Genomic DNA, 16,912 nt, shown 5'->3' with positions numbered 1-16,912 from the left:
CAGTTTTCGGTCTGCAGCAGCTGGAGATGAAAATCGCGCACCCTGGGTCCTAGCGCCGGGTAAAGCCCTACAGGTGAATAACAAACAGACTGGTGCTCGGTGGGTTTCAATCTTTAATTGCAGGGGACTTCGCTCGAGTCAGATAAACAGTCTGGTCCTTCTAGGGCAGATTCTATGTCCCCAAAGTTTCAACAAAGATTTCCATATTATGCTTAACAAAAATAATTCATGTCTTTGAGTCCAATTACACCGACTACACATTACTTTAATAATGTATTGATGGTGTGCTGTCACACTGAAAATTATATCACTTCTTCTGCCATTTAGACTTCCTGTACAGTTCATCATGGCACACTGACTCTGATTTATTTTCAGATGGTGCCATATTTGTTATTTAAAAAGGGTTATCATTAAATATTTGCATGTATTTGAAGTGACTTGACCAATATTTATTTATGGAACGTCAAACAGCAAATGGCTTTCAGAAGTGAGTTTCTATCCATACTGTGAGACATAAGTGACAGTAGACATGGTCAAGCAGTTTACAGATGGGACATCAATATATGTGTTTATATCAGCTGATAAATTGAAGTGCAGAAATGCAAGTGATATATGTTTTAAGCATGGTCACTTTTCTGTAGTTTATCCATCAGAGAGGATTGACTAGTTTATTTTTGAACTGCTGCCACAAACCTTTTTAAAAAGGAATTGGAAATTATTATTTATGCTATGCGTTGGCTGATAAATCATGATGACTTTTTTCCACTTTAAATATCAATTTTAGTATCTGCCTCAAAAATTCTTCTATAGTGTTTTATTTTGTATAATATTTTCTGAGAGGGCTGTCAGTCTGGATTTCCTGTGGCAGACGGCTGGACAGGTGTTAGATCTCTTCTTTCATGTGTGAATAAAGTCCTAAAGGTTCAGGTGCAGTTTACTATCAGCAGCACTTGAGGGTTGACCTGCAAAATGTTGCTGGAGACAATTGTCTCATTATCAGTCTATTTCTGTTTTATTAGTCGCTCTTACATTGTAATGGTGTTTCAGGAGCTTATGTTTGGTAAACAACGGATAGAAACAGCTAGTCCTTGTTGTCTTAGCAACATGACAGACAAACTAAACAAGACAATCTTGATGCTGCAAATTTAGAAGTTGGGCAACACATTGAAGCACAAACAAGTCTAATAATCATCAGTGATACAGAGGCACACAAAGCTGACAGAATCAAGTATTGTCATATTTTCTTTGTTTAATTATTTTGCCGTAATTAGATAGACTCTTGCAGAGACACCACTTGTGGCCAGGACATCCTGGCAACTTATTAGAGACTTGTAAAAGTGGCTTAAGTCCAGGACAGGGCTACTGTTAGTGAGTTAAAGGCCCAGTTAAAGTGCCAGGACGTAACCTGTGGGATGTGAGGAAACACAGAGAGGGAACAAGTGGTGCAACAAGTTTGTGATACAGTGCCTCACTACCCTTTTGAGGCTGATCTGCCCTGTTAAGGTTGAGTCATGCTCCCTGTGCCTCAACACTGGAGAAGTAGCTGAGATGTTCCCTAAAGGGAACAAAGCAACACTATCAGAGGCACCACAGCAAACTAAAGGAATCTGCAGACAACGGGAACAGAAGCAGTTAATTATTTAGTTTCCTCTGCCATAAATGGACATTGTTTTCATTGAAGTGGGGTTGAAGCCGTCACTCAGTGAGGAGAGTGCAAGGCTTGCTTTTGCAGGTTGACCTGTACAAACTGTACAAATTTTCCAGACACCCACAATTGCTAAACTTGTATGGCCTTTTAACCCTGAATATAAAAAGACTTTTACATTTAGCCCTAGTGATATATAAAACAATTTGACGCATGTCATCTATGGCAGTGGTTTTCAAAGTCTGACTTTGGGCTTCCCCTCACAATATGTTTGATAAGATCATGATTACAATATTTGATCCTATAGATACGCAATGATATATATATACCAAATACATAATACATCATAAAAAAGGGCTTTTTTTTTAGTTTCCTGCTCTGGGAAAGTAAGGTAAAATTCCCCAAACCTAGTGTATGTCTGAACTTCCTCATTAATTAAACCATACGTTAAGGTTTTTTTTAGAACTTCCATTAACTGAGCCCCGCTTGAAACAGTTTGAAGCTCCCCTGAGGAGGGCAAATGGGAAAAGGTATCAAGAAAAACTCTAAAGCAACACATCATTCCAGAAACAATACCACAGTTAGTCTGGATCACCTACAGGCCTCACCATGAGCAAGTTTCATTGGATATTGAAGAAACAGGCCCATTGTAAACTGTTGACAGTGAGGTCCGTTGATTATCCTGATTAACTGGGACACCGGAGCTCAGTATGAAGTTTGAAAAACGTAATTTTCAAACTTTTTATCAGCCCAAATAAAACTGTAATCACCCTTATTCTATAGGGCAGCTATTCTCAACCTTGGGGTGATTTCTGGGGGTCACCAAATAATTTTGGAAGTCAGCTCTGTCTCCACTGTGTTAAAGTGTTTTCGTCTTTTTGGTCGTTTAATGTCTTTTTTTGGTCATCTTGTGTCTTTTTTTTGGTCATTTTGTGTCTTTTATGGTCATTTTGTGTCTTTTTGTGGTCATTTTTTGTCATTTTGTGGTCATTTTGAGTCCTTTTTTGCTTAATTTTATGTAATTTCTTGGTCATTTTGTGTCGTTTTGTGGTCAATTTGATTTTTTGGGGGGGTAATGTGTCTTTTCTGACAAATCCCAAAGTATCAAGTTGTTACTTTCCAAGGAGTCTCTGGCTTGAAGCTGACTGTTACACACTCAGGAGGTCAGAATGGACCTTTAAACTTATAGCAAAGGACTTATATTAAAAGTAACAATAAAATATAAAAAAATATATATAAATGCACAGACAGAGAGATGTTTTAGTTGTTGTCTGCTTCATTATTTGTCCAAAATTTTGTTTGTATGATCTGAACTGTGCGCGTGAGATTCTGTTCAGTGAGCGGGGGTCGTGGACAGCATGCATGTTAAATTGGGGGTCGCGACTCAAAAAGGTTAAGAACTACTGCTATAGGGGATGGGTTCAGATGTTTTAAAAGTAGGTATTTGAAAACACTGCCACATAAAATTGAAATTACTTGCATGGCCACTTGCATCACTTAGACCAGGATTGTCAAACTCTGGCCCGCGGGCCAAATTTGGCCCGCAGTGTAATTTTATTTTGCCCGTGAGGCAATACCAAATTATTTTATTATTGTACTATAAAAGCTGACCCGCCGGTATTATAAGGCGCATTTACCGCTAATACTAGATTTATTATTGTTATTTTATTTTTAAATGTATTAACCTGTTGAAAAACTTTATTTTGATATTCAAATCAGAAGGATACAAATAGAAAAGAGGTATACGATTTTTATTTAATTTTTATTTAATACATTAATGACATTGATGTGTTTTTTATTTGAAATTTGATTTTGCTCTATTTAGTTATATATTGTATGTTTATAAGCATTGCTGGTTCCATATTTAATGTTAAAGCAAAACATGTTTGGTAGATATTAAAAGGTTTATTTGTTCATTTTGGCCCGCGATTTTATTCAAGTTTTAAATTTTGGCCCATTGTGTATTTGAGTTTGACACCCCTGACTTAGACTGACTGATGAAATGTTATTGTGGTCTAATTCTAGTGAACTGACTCTTTATGAAACAAAAGGCAAGAGATGTTTTTTAAGTTGTCTCTTAGGAAAAAGAAATAGACAGGACCAGTAGACACCCAGGAGGTGGATGCTTGACATGCCGCTGATAGAGATGGCATGTGCTGTCTGCGTCGACTGTGTTTTTCTGCAGGCCAGCCTCTACCCAGGGGTTACAGCGTTAATCACAAGTGTATGCTAGAAGAAGGCCATCATGGTCACAGGCGTGTCACTGCCAATGGTGTACCCTGATAAACTGGGAATGCACTGCACCATCGAGAGTCCCACTATAACACTAATTTAGTCCCAATGACAGATTTTTAAGAAGATAGTCTGTAACAAACAATGCAGGCTGCCACTCACAGTGGGCACACCTTATCATGTAGTGTGTAGGAGATTAGGAGTGAAAATCTTTCACCTTGAAATTCAGATTACTACGAGCAGTTATGATTAATTCACACACATTAGACTTTTATGACTGGAAATTGGCGGATCTGAATATGATCCATTTCAGGTGGTTTACCACATAAATCTGAATTCACAAGCGCAGTATCAACTGTCTTTGAGACATTTTTAACAATTGAAGCTTCTACTGAAGTATTACTATAATTTATGGCGTCATCATCTTAAAAAACAAGAAAGCAAAAATCCTCAAGCAAAATCCTCCATTTGAATAAAGGAATTCATCAGATTTATTTGTCCCCCCCTAAATATACACATTGAACACCACAAATTGATTTTCCATTACAATTTCAAATGGATAAAACATTATTTCACTAAAGCTGCATGCAGAGCATTGATTCTCTCAGCCCCTCCTTGACCCAGTGTTCACTGAAGTGGTGCTGAGGCCATCACTCACTGAGGAGCACGCAACGCTCGATTCTGCAGGTTGACCTGTACAAAACTGGTCATTTCCAGACACCATCAGAGTTGCTAAACTTGTACAGTCATTTAACATACAAAGAAACATACAGTACAGGCCAAAAGTTTGGACACATCCATCTCATTCAATGCGTTTTTCTTTATTTTCATGACTATTTACATTGTAGATTCTCACTGAAGGCATCAAAACTATGAATAAACACATATGGAATTATGTACTTAACAAAAAAAGTGTGAAATAACTGAAAACATGTCTTGTATTTTAGATTCCTCAAAGTAGCCACCCTTTGCTTACTAGAATATAAGACATGTTTTCAGTTATTTCACACTTTTTTGTTAAGTACATAATTCCACATGAATTTACAATGTCAATAGTCATGAAAATAAAGGAAACACATTGAATGAGAAGGTGTGTCCAAACTTTTGGCCTGTACTGTATACCCAATAGGGGTGTGCCATATCGTATCGTTCACGATAATATCGGTATATTTTTTTTTTGGTTAAAAAAAATGCATATCATGATATTGGCAACATTCCTTCTTCTTGATGTGGTGGCATAAGGTTGACACTTACACAACTGAATACACCGAGCTGCCCTCCAAACACACTGCTGCATTATGCTGTTTGTTAGCCACGAGCTAACATTAGCTAACAATTAAAGTTGTTTTAATCACAAAAAGCTACTTACTCTCTGTCGCTAAACACATGCAGCTTTCAAAATAAGAGCACAGTGTGTTAACAGAATCCACCGCAGAACTTACAAGAATACTGTCAAAATAAGATGCCTTAAATAAAACATATTTATTCTCCTATAGAAAATGTCATTAAAATATGCCCCCGAAACCCCTAAATGGTTATTTTTATTATTTGCTCATACTCAAGTATTTTTTTGGGATTTTGCAACTGTTGAGATTTGCACTTCACACTACATGTTAGATTTTAATTTATTTATACAGACAAAAAAAAATCATATTTTCTATATCTTTTTAAGTATTTTGTAATATCGTCAAGAATATCGTTATCGCAAAAATAGCCTGAAATATCGTGATATTCTTTTAGGGCCATATCGCCCACCCCTAATACCCAACTACCCCTCTTCTCCTCTTCTACCTCTTTTAGCAGCTCTGGCTTCTAGCCGCTTTTGCCTGAAATAAGTTTAATTTGATGGAAAATACAACTGAATTACATCAAATAATTACCAGATAAAAGTTATCTGTGGGTGCTGCACGGTGGCGTAGTGGTTAGCACTCTAGAGGGTCGCCGGTTCGACTCCCACCTGCCCCTGTTCTGTCTCTTTTGCATGTTCTCCCCATGTCAGCGTGGGTTCTGGGTTCTCTGGTTTCCTCCCACAGTCCTAAAACATGCACTTAGGTATGATTGGTGACTATAAATTGCCCGTAGGAGTGGATGAGAGCCCGAGTGTCTGCCCTATGATAGTCTGGAGACCTGTCCAGGGTGTACACCGTTGTTTAAGTAACTTTAATATAAAAATGTTTGAGATATAATCTACTTATTTTGATCACATTAAATATAATCTTTATGTGTATGTAATTCTAAATCAAGAGAATTTTGAATGAATCCAACACAATAGAATTCGTCGGTTTTTAATTGACACTTATCACTTCCTGTTAAGTTGTTATTAACTCAACTTGTAACGTAGTCAGATTCAATTAATACAATTGCATGCAATCTGTTGCCTTAATTTTATTGAGTAGCTATTGTTTATCTTTTTTTTACAGTGTAGGATAAGCGGTTAAGGATAATGAATGAATGAATGAATGAAACTTATCTGTCCATACTTGCTTTCTATTCGTTTCTCGCTTTTTTTTATTTTTTAGGATCTTTAAATGTTGGTTTAATGTAAGTCATTTCTGTTCTTGGTATAAAATGATCTCCAATTCTCCAAAGCTGGGCAGATTTCAACCTGGATTTATACTCTCCAACACACGTGTGAATTCTTGAGGCCTTACAAACATGTTGTAGGCATTTCCTTTCTCATACATAATTTGCAAAGCATTATATTATAATTATATATATTGTTTTATTTAATTATTTTATTTAATTGTCATTGTCTATGTGTGTAATGCTGCTGCTACACTGTAATTTCCCATCTTGGGATAAATAAAGTCTATCTATCTATCTATCTATCTATCTATCTATCTATCTATCTATCTATCTATCTATCTATCCATCTATCCATCTATCTATCTATCTATCTATCTATCTATCTATCTATCTATCTATCTATCTAACTATCTATCTATAAAATTCAGCTTTGTTTATGCTAACAAGTTGTCAGTCTTCTTTTTCTGTGTCTTTCCTGGTGCATTGCTGCTTTTTTCTAATGCCACCTGAAGATCAGTGGAGTATTATGAAACTATTAGCATTGATGTGGATTGTGTCAACCGCACACACCTGCATGAAGATGCACGTCTTCTTGCATGTGGAATAGACAACATAAAAACACACTCATATTTAAAACATTTCCATGGGGCAACTAGAAATCAAACCTTTAACATTCTCGTTTGTTTCCACTGATTGACAGCTATAAAAGGTAATGCACCAAAAAATTTAGAAATGAGCCGTAAAAAAGCCAACAAGAAAAAAAGTGAAATATGGATACAAATAGTGCACAATTTAAAACATTTTAAAAATCTGTGTTACAAATGCTCTATGAGGAACGAAATATATTCAACGTGTTTGTCAGACCTCAAAGATTCACACAATGTATTTTTGTTGAGAATCACTGACTTATTTTACAAGGAAATGCCACAGGGCACATTCAAGGCCATTCAATTGAGGTCTGATGAAGGGCAAATCCAGCATCTATTGAGATTCAAAAGAACATATTTTATACTCAGTTTAATAGCAAAATTGTAAGAAATAACTGAAACTTAGCAACAGATTTGCAGGCAACAGATTTGCAGGCAAATATGCAATACAAAGTGACTCTGATTTCCTTCAAACACCCAAAATAAAACCACGAAGAACTACTTACAAACTTCTTCGACTAAAGGTTGTTGTTTCGGGAAACAAACCTACATTTTGTTTGTAAGATGATGAACATTAAACAATTAGTTAATTCATGAATTTGGAGAATTGACAGCAAATTTGACAGCAACAGTTTTTATAATCCTCTGAGTCATTTATCAAGCAACATTCTCTGGTTGCAGCTCAAATTTGAGTATTTGAACTAATTACTTTGAGTATTTGAACTAATTACTATGTTTATATTCTTGTAAATAAAATATCTTTACATTTCAGATATTTGAAAATGTCACAATGGGCTCTCGGAAGTTGTGATGGACATATTTCACTATTTTCTGACATTCATACATCAGATGATTACTTGATCAAGTGAGGAAACTCGTCAGATTAATCACTCATGAAAGATTCCTAAATATTAATTCTTAGTTTGAAATGTCTCCTTCGAATTCCAAATATGATATTGGACACCAGTAAATAATCATTATTGCTCTCTGATACCACATGCAGATATTGCACGTCAGTCAAAAAATCAGAGCTTGTGGAATAGATCTAGCACGTCATTGAATTTTGATCCTGCCCACATATGAATCTGCCTTGTCTATTAATTCTTGCCTGCTGTGTTGGAGCCAGGATCAGTGAGAATACAAGCACTGGCTGCCTCTCAAGGTGTGCTATTGTGCCCCACATGATAAACAGATGCAGCTGTCATCCCCACATTTTACCCACACAGTCTGACTGCCCTTCCTTCACTGGCACCTATAAGGAAGCTGGAGTGGCTAAAAATGGAAGGACGATGCTGAAGGAAGACAATTTTAAGAGAGCAAGGACAAACTCCTACTTGCGGTAGGACAAAGGTCATCACTGATTTCCAGTGGCGGTTCTAGACCAGTTTTACTGTGGGGGCCAAGGAGGGGCCAGTGTTTAATCAGAGGGGCACATTAGCACATTAAAAAGTGGCAAAGATGATGTTTAAGTATTTAAAATCTTGATTTTAGCTTATTTAAACATCTCATTTAAGTATATTCGGAAGATACAAATACATTGATTTAAATAATGAGACTCACCAACAATAACAGTTGGGTTTTTTGTATGACAATGACATTTCTCATTTTTGTGCACAATCACTTTTTTATTTTGAAAGTGCAGTAAAAACAAAGCAGAACAAAAAAGGAAACAAAAAGACACAAAATGACTAAAAAAAAGACGCACAATGACCAAAAAAAGACACAAAATAAATGAAAACGACACAACAACAGACACCAATGACAAAAAAGACACAAAATGACAAAAAAAAGATACAAAATAACCAAAAAAGACACAACAACTGACACAAAATGACCAAAAAAGACACAAAAAGACACAAATGACCAAAAAAGACACAAAATGACTTACAAAGACATGTAAAGACATGAAAAGGATTCAAAAATGGACAAAATAGCCCTATAAGACTCCATAGAGTTAAACTATTATACAATGTAACATTCTGGGTTTCTTTTGTGTACAATGAGATATTGTTTGAACAAAAAAAAAGGTTAGAATTGTTCCATTGTTCATTGTTATAAATTGATAATTTTATTATTAATTTGACACAGGGGCCACAGCAGGGGCCAAGGGCTTCTTCACGGGGGCAGTGGCCCCTGGAGGCCCCTGAGTAGAACCACCACTGCTGATTTCAAACCCCACACCAGTAAACTTAGGAGCGATGGGCATTTAAGGAGACTCTGACACACAGCCTGAACACCAGAGCAGGAGTTAGTAGCAGAATTGTGGCTCAGAAATTCAGTTTTGAACTCTTAACAGATCCATTAGAGACCACAGCAGAAACACTTGCAGATATGGCTATTAAAATGACACAGTGCAGGAGCACTCTAAAAAAAGTCAACTCTGTTTCATTTTATAGTTTGAAAACTGTATCTGTATTAGGAGATGATGCAGATCTTTAATATTGAACAAATTGATCTAGGTTACAGCTTTTATTTTGAGCTCGACTAATGACCTTGCTCAAGGTAAAAGTTTAAAAAAATTGGCTGGTGCACTAAATATAGGTCAGAAAACAATTTGAACTGGCCGATAGCAGGAGCTTGCAAAAATGGTTTAGTCTTGTGTTATTTATTTTATAAAACATGTGAGAAGTTTGTGGGGTTAAGAATGCCAATCACCTCTGTATTGAATGGAATTGCCACCTATAATGCCTTATTGGTAGGAAATAAACATACACATATCATAATCATATCATTATCAAATATATATTTGGAGTTGACTTCCCTAGTCAAACAATGAAGGGTGGAATATCAGTGATAAGAAACTGGTACTACTTTGAGCAGAAAGGCTGTAACAAAAAAGTAGCTAAAATCAGAACCATCAACTATTGAAAAAAAGACAGAAATAATATATAGATAAATTCATTCCAATCTGATTTGGATCACATGGATTAAAAACAATACACCTGTAAGGTCTAACTTTGGCTGACTTGATAGAATAAAAGAGTGAGAATATAATGTGATTTGTGTTGTATGATTTTATCTTCTCTTAAATCTCCATCTTTATTCTTATTTTGTAATATATCAAAGTGAAACGCTTCTCATGTACAATTGTATATAATTCATGCTAATCAAATCAAACATACTGCATATGCAGTAAGAGTGTCCTGCTTAATGGGAAACGACATGTTACCTCTGAGTTTGAAAATTAACACACTGGGTCCCTTGATAAACCAAGTCCACTTTTTTATATCGTCACCCTGTTAAAATAATCGTCTGACTCATTTTTTCAAGTTTTGAAGGAAACACAAAAACAAAGGATGGCTGTTGGCATAGTAATAACACTGTGTGTAAATTATGTAACTAAAGAGAAATAAATGACTTAGGCAATTTTTTGAACATGCCTTTGTGACTTAAGCAAGATATGGTAACACTTTATTTTGAAGGTGTCTACATAAGAGTCACACAAGCCTGTCATAAACATGACATGACAAGTATCATGAGCATTAATGTTAGTTCAAAGTGTCATTAATGTTCATGACACATCCCATGTCATGTTTATGACATGCTCATGTCACTCTTATGTAGACACCTTCAAAATAAAGTGTTACCAATATTAGTGTCGACAATAAAACACTGATAAACTAAACTGATAACTAAACAATCTCCCTCTAGCTCTTCTTTGCTGGGTTCTTATCTGATGCCTATGAATGTGGCAAATTGTCAAAGAAGTGATGATCTTAAAGGGGTAAAATCACATAATCTGATCAACTGAGGATGTAGGCGATTTTACCATAGGTTTGTGGAGATGATTTAGGCAAAAAAAACTGATTTAGGATTATTTTAACAGTGTGACGATATACAAACGCATATTCTCACGGCTCAATGTGTCAGCTCCAGTCCATGCAGGGCGCAGGCTGGAGACACGGACAAATGTGGGCGACCTCATAGCTGAATGTTAGCAACCGTGCCGTGGGATCGGCCATAAAAGCAAAACGTCCCAAGAGGGCTCCACTCGCAACAAAACCGAAACACCAGCAGCTAACGCAAGGACAGGATACCAACGACGTGACGTTTCTGGGCAGACTGAAGCTGACCGATATTTCGTTCCGCGGCGCAGCGGACAGCTAAAGCTTCACGTCATAAGAAGTAAATGTCAGCAGACTGTCGGTGTTGGCATTTACAATAAAAACAGTTCTGCTTTCCTTCGCACTCAGCTGGTTCCATAGTGTAGCGGTTATCACGTCTGCTTTACACGCAGAAGGTCCTGGGTTCGAGCCCCAGTGGAACCAGGAAATTTTTCTGTCCCGAAACGCTTTCTACAAGTAAATACTAGCCTACTACTAATCATTATCTGCTAACACAATACAACGATCGAAGTTGACTTAAAGAAACATGCAATATTATTGTCATCAATCAAATATCATGCAGTCCAATGTTCAGTTGTAACTGACACTGTCAGAGAGGTGTTAATTTAACTACATGTTTATTTTTGAGGTTTACAGTCATATCCAAAGGTGTTTGTAATGGGTTGAAAAAAAAAAAGAAGCTAGCCATTATAAAAAGCTCCTGTTATTTTTCTGTGGGATGGAGCTTGATTACTTGTATAGCGCCAAATATTGATCTGATTACTTTAAATTAAGGAGATCTGTCTTTTGATTAAACAAAGAGGTCTGTAAATGAAAAAAAAAAAAGCCGGCTTTAGTACTGTCACAACCACTAACTAGAACCTCAATAATAAACATATAGTAAATATATTAGTTGTAACACCTCTCTGGCAGTGTCAATGTCAAAAACATTACAATACTGTAATGGTATGCAGAAATATCATTATCTGCATCTATATCTGTGGGCCTGTCACTGTAAAGTTGGACAACAAATACTTGTGAATAAACAATATTACTGACCATTTAATCGCACTTATACAATGACATAAAAACACCTTTCAAAGAGCAACGCATCTTTAATTATGTGTGTATTGGGAGGAGCTGCTTGAGCCTGACCCATGGTGAAACTCAAACAGACAGCAGGAGGCCAGGACAAAAGCTGGACCAAAAATGACAGCAAAATGTGGATTAGCATAGTTTTTTTGTTCATTCGGCTGCGCCAAAGTCTCATGATGGTAAGGAACAGTCTGCTGTTTTTACGGCATAATGTTGGCTAAAATGTTGGTGACATTTTTATATACAAAATGTGCAAGTAAACAATGGATATGACTGGATAACTTTTCTTGAGCTCTTAAGTAAATTTTGTAATTTTTGTGGTTAGAAGACCTGAAGTGGGCAAGTTTTATACCAGAAGTCATTATAAACTGGGCGAAAGTTGTATTCTATTCTAACCTCAAATTAATTGGCAATGCAGTTGTTGTGCCTTCGAAGCACCACACTGTTTTAATATTGGCATAATTAATTATGAAATATTATTTTAACATCCCCATACTGTCCTGTTTTAGCATAATCTCCTGCCTAATTTCAAGAAACTTTGGGTGTCTACTACAGTAATGTGGCCAGGGATGCGTTGACATTAAATATGCTTTTTGTCTTACATGATTATGACTATTTTCATACAATATCAGACATTATGCTGGATGTTTAAGCTATTTTGCCAATTAAAGTACCACATACTACTACACCTTGTCCTTCCAATATACATAATTTAATACAAGATACAGTATTTACTATAAGAAATTCATTTATGACATTTTATATGAACCATGTTACTACGGCACTTTTGCACAAGTGGTAAAAACAGCAACACACATGTATGTTCATATACTGCAATTTAAAAATGATATGCCAGTGATACCTAACTCTACTTACTATACTTAACATACTACATGATTGACAGGAAATTAATTGCCAGCAATTGATTTTAAAAAATGGATTAAATATGTATGGAAAATGTCATTTCTGTAGTGTTTTTTAAAAACCAGTGTTGCAAAGTGCTTCACAGCTACAAAAACACGATAAAAGCATTTGAATAAACAAATACAAGAAACACAAGCAAGAATTGTTCAACAAATTTGAAAAACATCAGCACAAAGATGCATCAATCAAATGCCTTTACGAATAAAAAGGTTTTGAGATGAGATTTAAATCACTTGAGTAATTTTTCAAGCAAAAATGTCAAACGTGCTGGTTTTGTGCTTCTTAGATGTGAGGTTATGACAATAGGACTGCACAAGTGTTAAAGGGAAATCTTTCAACTTTTGTTGCCATTTAGTCTCTCCGTGTGACTGCTGTTTCTACAGTTATATGTTCAAGGAATGGGATCCATAAAATATTAAGCATGTTATATATTTTATATCAGGTGGGAAAAAAGATCAGTCTGTACAGTAGCTACAGTTAAGGTAAAGATTATTGCGTGGCACAGTGCAAAACTTCACACTTCTCCAACTTGCTGGTACACCATAATCCATCATTTATATCACTATATCAAATATTAAGGTATACTGACTTGTGATTCTGCAGCCACACTACAATCATTCTAACTCTGTTATGTTGATATCTCCGTTATGTTCACACCACCAAAGTCTGATCACTCAATCAATTTGACAGCTCAAGGCCTACAGTGCCCAGAAACTTCCCTAAGAAGCATATCAAATAATTTTTCAGACAAAGACAAATAAGTAACGAACCAAAGGCCTTGGCAGAAGAGACAACAAATGACATTCAAGATCAGAGTTGCTACACAGAGCGTAACCTCATACACTGCAAAAAAAGAAAAGTTGGGTGAACTCAAAATTTCAAGGCAACAAACTTCGAGAAAATTTTAAGTTGGACAATTAAACTAAATATTTTAAGTTTTGTTTTTGAGTTTGCTCAACTCTGAATTTCTCTGGCGCAATTCTAAAGCTGCTATGAAATGTCAGCTAATGTTGTGACCACAATTTTGAGTTAGCATTGATATGCTAATGGCTACTCTTGTAGCTGTAACAAGCAGCGCCGCTAGCATCAGTTAGACGCTACATACATTACATTACGTTACATTACATTACATTACATGTCATTTAGCAGACGCTTTTGTCCAAAGCGACTTACAATAAGTGCATTCAACCTGATGGTACTAGACATAGACCATAGGAATCAAGTAAGTTAGCCGCTAGCGTCAGTTAGCTGCTAGCTTTTGCAAATGACCGAATTTCACAACAAAGAAATAAGAGTCAGCAGAACTATTGTCCCTTGTTGTGAACCCCAACTTAAAGATATAAGTAACAACAACTCACAAACTTGTTTTTGAGCAGACAACTGGCTTCCTATGTTGTGCTAACTTACATTATTGCCCTAAATGTCAATAATTTATTAATAAGTTTTACCAACTTAAATCACTGTTTTAGGCAAAAAATATACAAGTTGGCTTTTTTGCAGTGTAGCAAACCCATACTAGACTAGTAAAATGTCAACATAAAACCAAGCAGAACAACTTATAAAATAATTTTGGGGAAAAAAGCCTGACACAGCCAGAAAATATGATACAAATACCAACTCAGCTATTATACTGATATACCATTTGCTGATATTCTGGACTTGTCACAGGATAAGTCGACTAATCAATAAGTCTATCAACAGAAAAATAATGACCAACTATTTTGACAATCGATTGACCATTAAAGTAATTTTAATGAAAAATGGCATAGAATTATGTTAGGCCCTCAAATAGGGAGATTTTCAGCTTTTCTCTGATTTATATCATATTAAAGTGAATACAGACTGACACAAATTTTACAGACCAAGCGATATATCAATTAATCAAGAAAATAATCAGCAGAAAAATCCACAATGAAAATAATTTTCACTTGTAGCCCAAACTGGCACATTTTCAGTTCATGATTTTTTCGCTATAGAAATAGAAAGTTTGGAAGGTCAGTGCTCGGGGTGTTTTATGCAGCTATATTTATATGTTTATAGAGTAATGTTGCATCTCTGGAGTATTAGACTTAAATAATAATACAATATTTCAGAAACATTTGGGAGAAATATTAATACATTATGTAAAATCAATATATACATCTCACAATACATAAATTCTGCCTTAATGGTCAAATTTTCTATCACATTTATTTATTTTAAAGATATAACATACATTGCCCTTGGGTTAGTGTGAGAAAAAAACAACCTCTCACATCAGCTAACCATTAAAACAAGCTGCTGTTATTTTTCTGTGAGATACACCTTGATTCTTTTTATAATGCCAATTTTTTCACTTTAAATGAAGAAGATATTTCTTTATATTTAACAAAGGTTCCTGTAAATGTTATTGTGAATAAAACAGAACTGTATTTATGTCATGTAGCCAAATTAAAGTTTAAAAGTAAAAAATTAAAAAAAAGCATTTTGTGATCATACAAACCATATTATTAACGTATCAATCAAGCAATCATCAAAAGTAACCATGGAAACAGCTGTGTGATTTTTCCAGGTGCATTAGCCATTAGCAATGTAGCCAAACATCACATTCCAGTATGGACAATGTATGGATAAACCATAGACTGTATATAAATAATAATAAATAATAAACCAGTTTAATTTAGGTTGTTCTATAACTGATTTACACCTACAAAATTCACATTGTGCAGGTTATTTAATCAAACTTTACAGATGTTGTTAACATCTGTACTGTTAACTGTCATACCCAACGGCTCACGTTACAGTTTGAGTTATGATGAACTTAACGCTCGCTAACATGAGCTTATAAACAATTTAAAGATGACTTAGCGAAATAATTACTCACCAAATCTTCTGTTGTAGAAGTCTGGATGTCCGGGAGCATGTTGAAGTCGTTTGTTGTAATTTCAACTAAAAAAATATCAGTTTCTCTTATTTTTGTAACATAACGGAAGTCCGGGACAACAGCGCCATCTATTTCCGTTAAAAACACACAATGTGCGAACTTCTTTGACTGTTATTTCTCTCCAGTGAAACCGGCATTAAATAACTATTATTCATTGCTACTTTTTTTTTTAATTATTAAATGATTGATTGATTGATTGATTGATTGATTGATTGAGGATTTGATTGATTGTGAATTTGATTGATAATTTATTTGAATACAAAATAAAAGATCAACAATTAAAAACAAACGAACAACAATAAATACAAGACAACAACACAAAATGAAACAACAACAAGACTCAACACTTATTTGTGCACAAAAGGAGCCAATGCTTATTAAATCCTTCTCCCTATGTTAATTTACTATATTCAGTTTTATAACAACAATAATATTTATATAGGCTATATGTATGTATAACACATAGTAATGTCGTATATAAACGTATTATTACCATTTTTAACATACATAACTTGTTATTAACTTACATACACATAAGTACACATACACCCATGTAGTCACAATGAGACAACAATGAACAAACAAACAAAACAACAACAACACACACTAAAATAAAAAATAATAATACATTTAAAAAAATAAAACGTCATCAATAACCACCTACTGTCATTTCACACAGCCGTTTTCGTCCCTTTATCGTGTGAAGACATGCCGTTTATATATATATATATGTATATATATATATATATATATATATATATATATATATATATATATATATATATATATATATATATATATATATATTATAGGATTTTGAAGTGTTTGTTTGAACATTGTTTTAATTCTTTACACATCCCATTCCATATTTTTACTCCGCTGAATGAAATGCAAAACCTTTTTCTATTTGTATGTATTCTGATGACTTTAAAGTTATTTGATTTTATTATTAAAGTCAAATAAAAGAGAGAAAGGCTAGTGGGTAGTAAACTTTCAAGGGGTTAGGAGAGGTGACGGTGTCGGTGTTTGAATGTGGCCTTTCCTCTCTCCACCACCGGATATGATGGTCTCGACCTGATTCCGGCGTCACATCGAT

At 35.1% G+C, this 16,912-nt stretch overlaps 1 non-coding gene across 1 annotated transcript; it reads left to right on the top strand.

Annotated features, from left to right (window-relative positions):
* Positions 1–11,245: 11,245 nt before the first annotated feature.
* On the top strand, positions 11,246–11,318 carry trnav-uac (transfer RNA valine (anticodon UAC)). Its single transcript has one exon. It is a non-coding gene; the product is annotated as a tRNA-Val (tRNA).
* The last annotated feature ends 5,594 nt before the right edge of the window (positions 11,319–16,912 follow it).

The sequence above is a fragment of the Centropristis striata genome, chromosome 12 (genome assembly GCF_030273125.1).
Source record: "Centropristis striata isolate RG_2023a ecotype Rhode Island chromosome 12, C.striata_1.0, whole genome shotgun sequence".
NCBI lineage: Eukaryota > Metazoa > Chordata > Actinopteri > Perciformes > Serranidae > Centropristis > Centropristis striata.
This window is presented reverse-complemented; position numbering and strand designations above follow the sequence as displayed.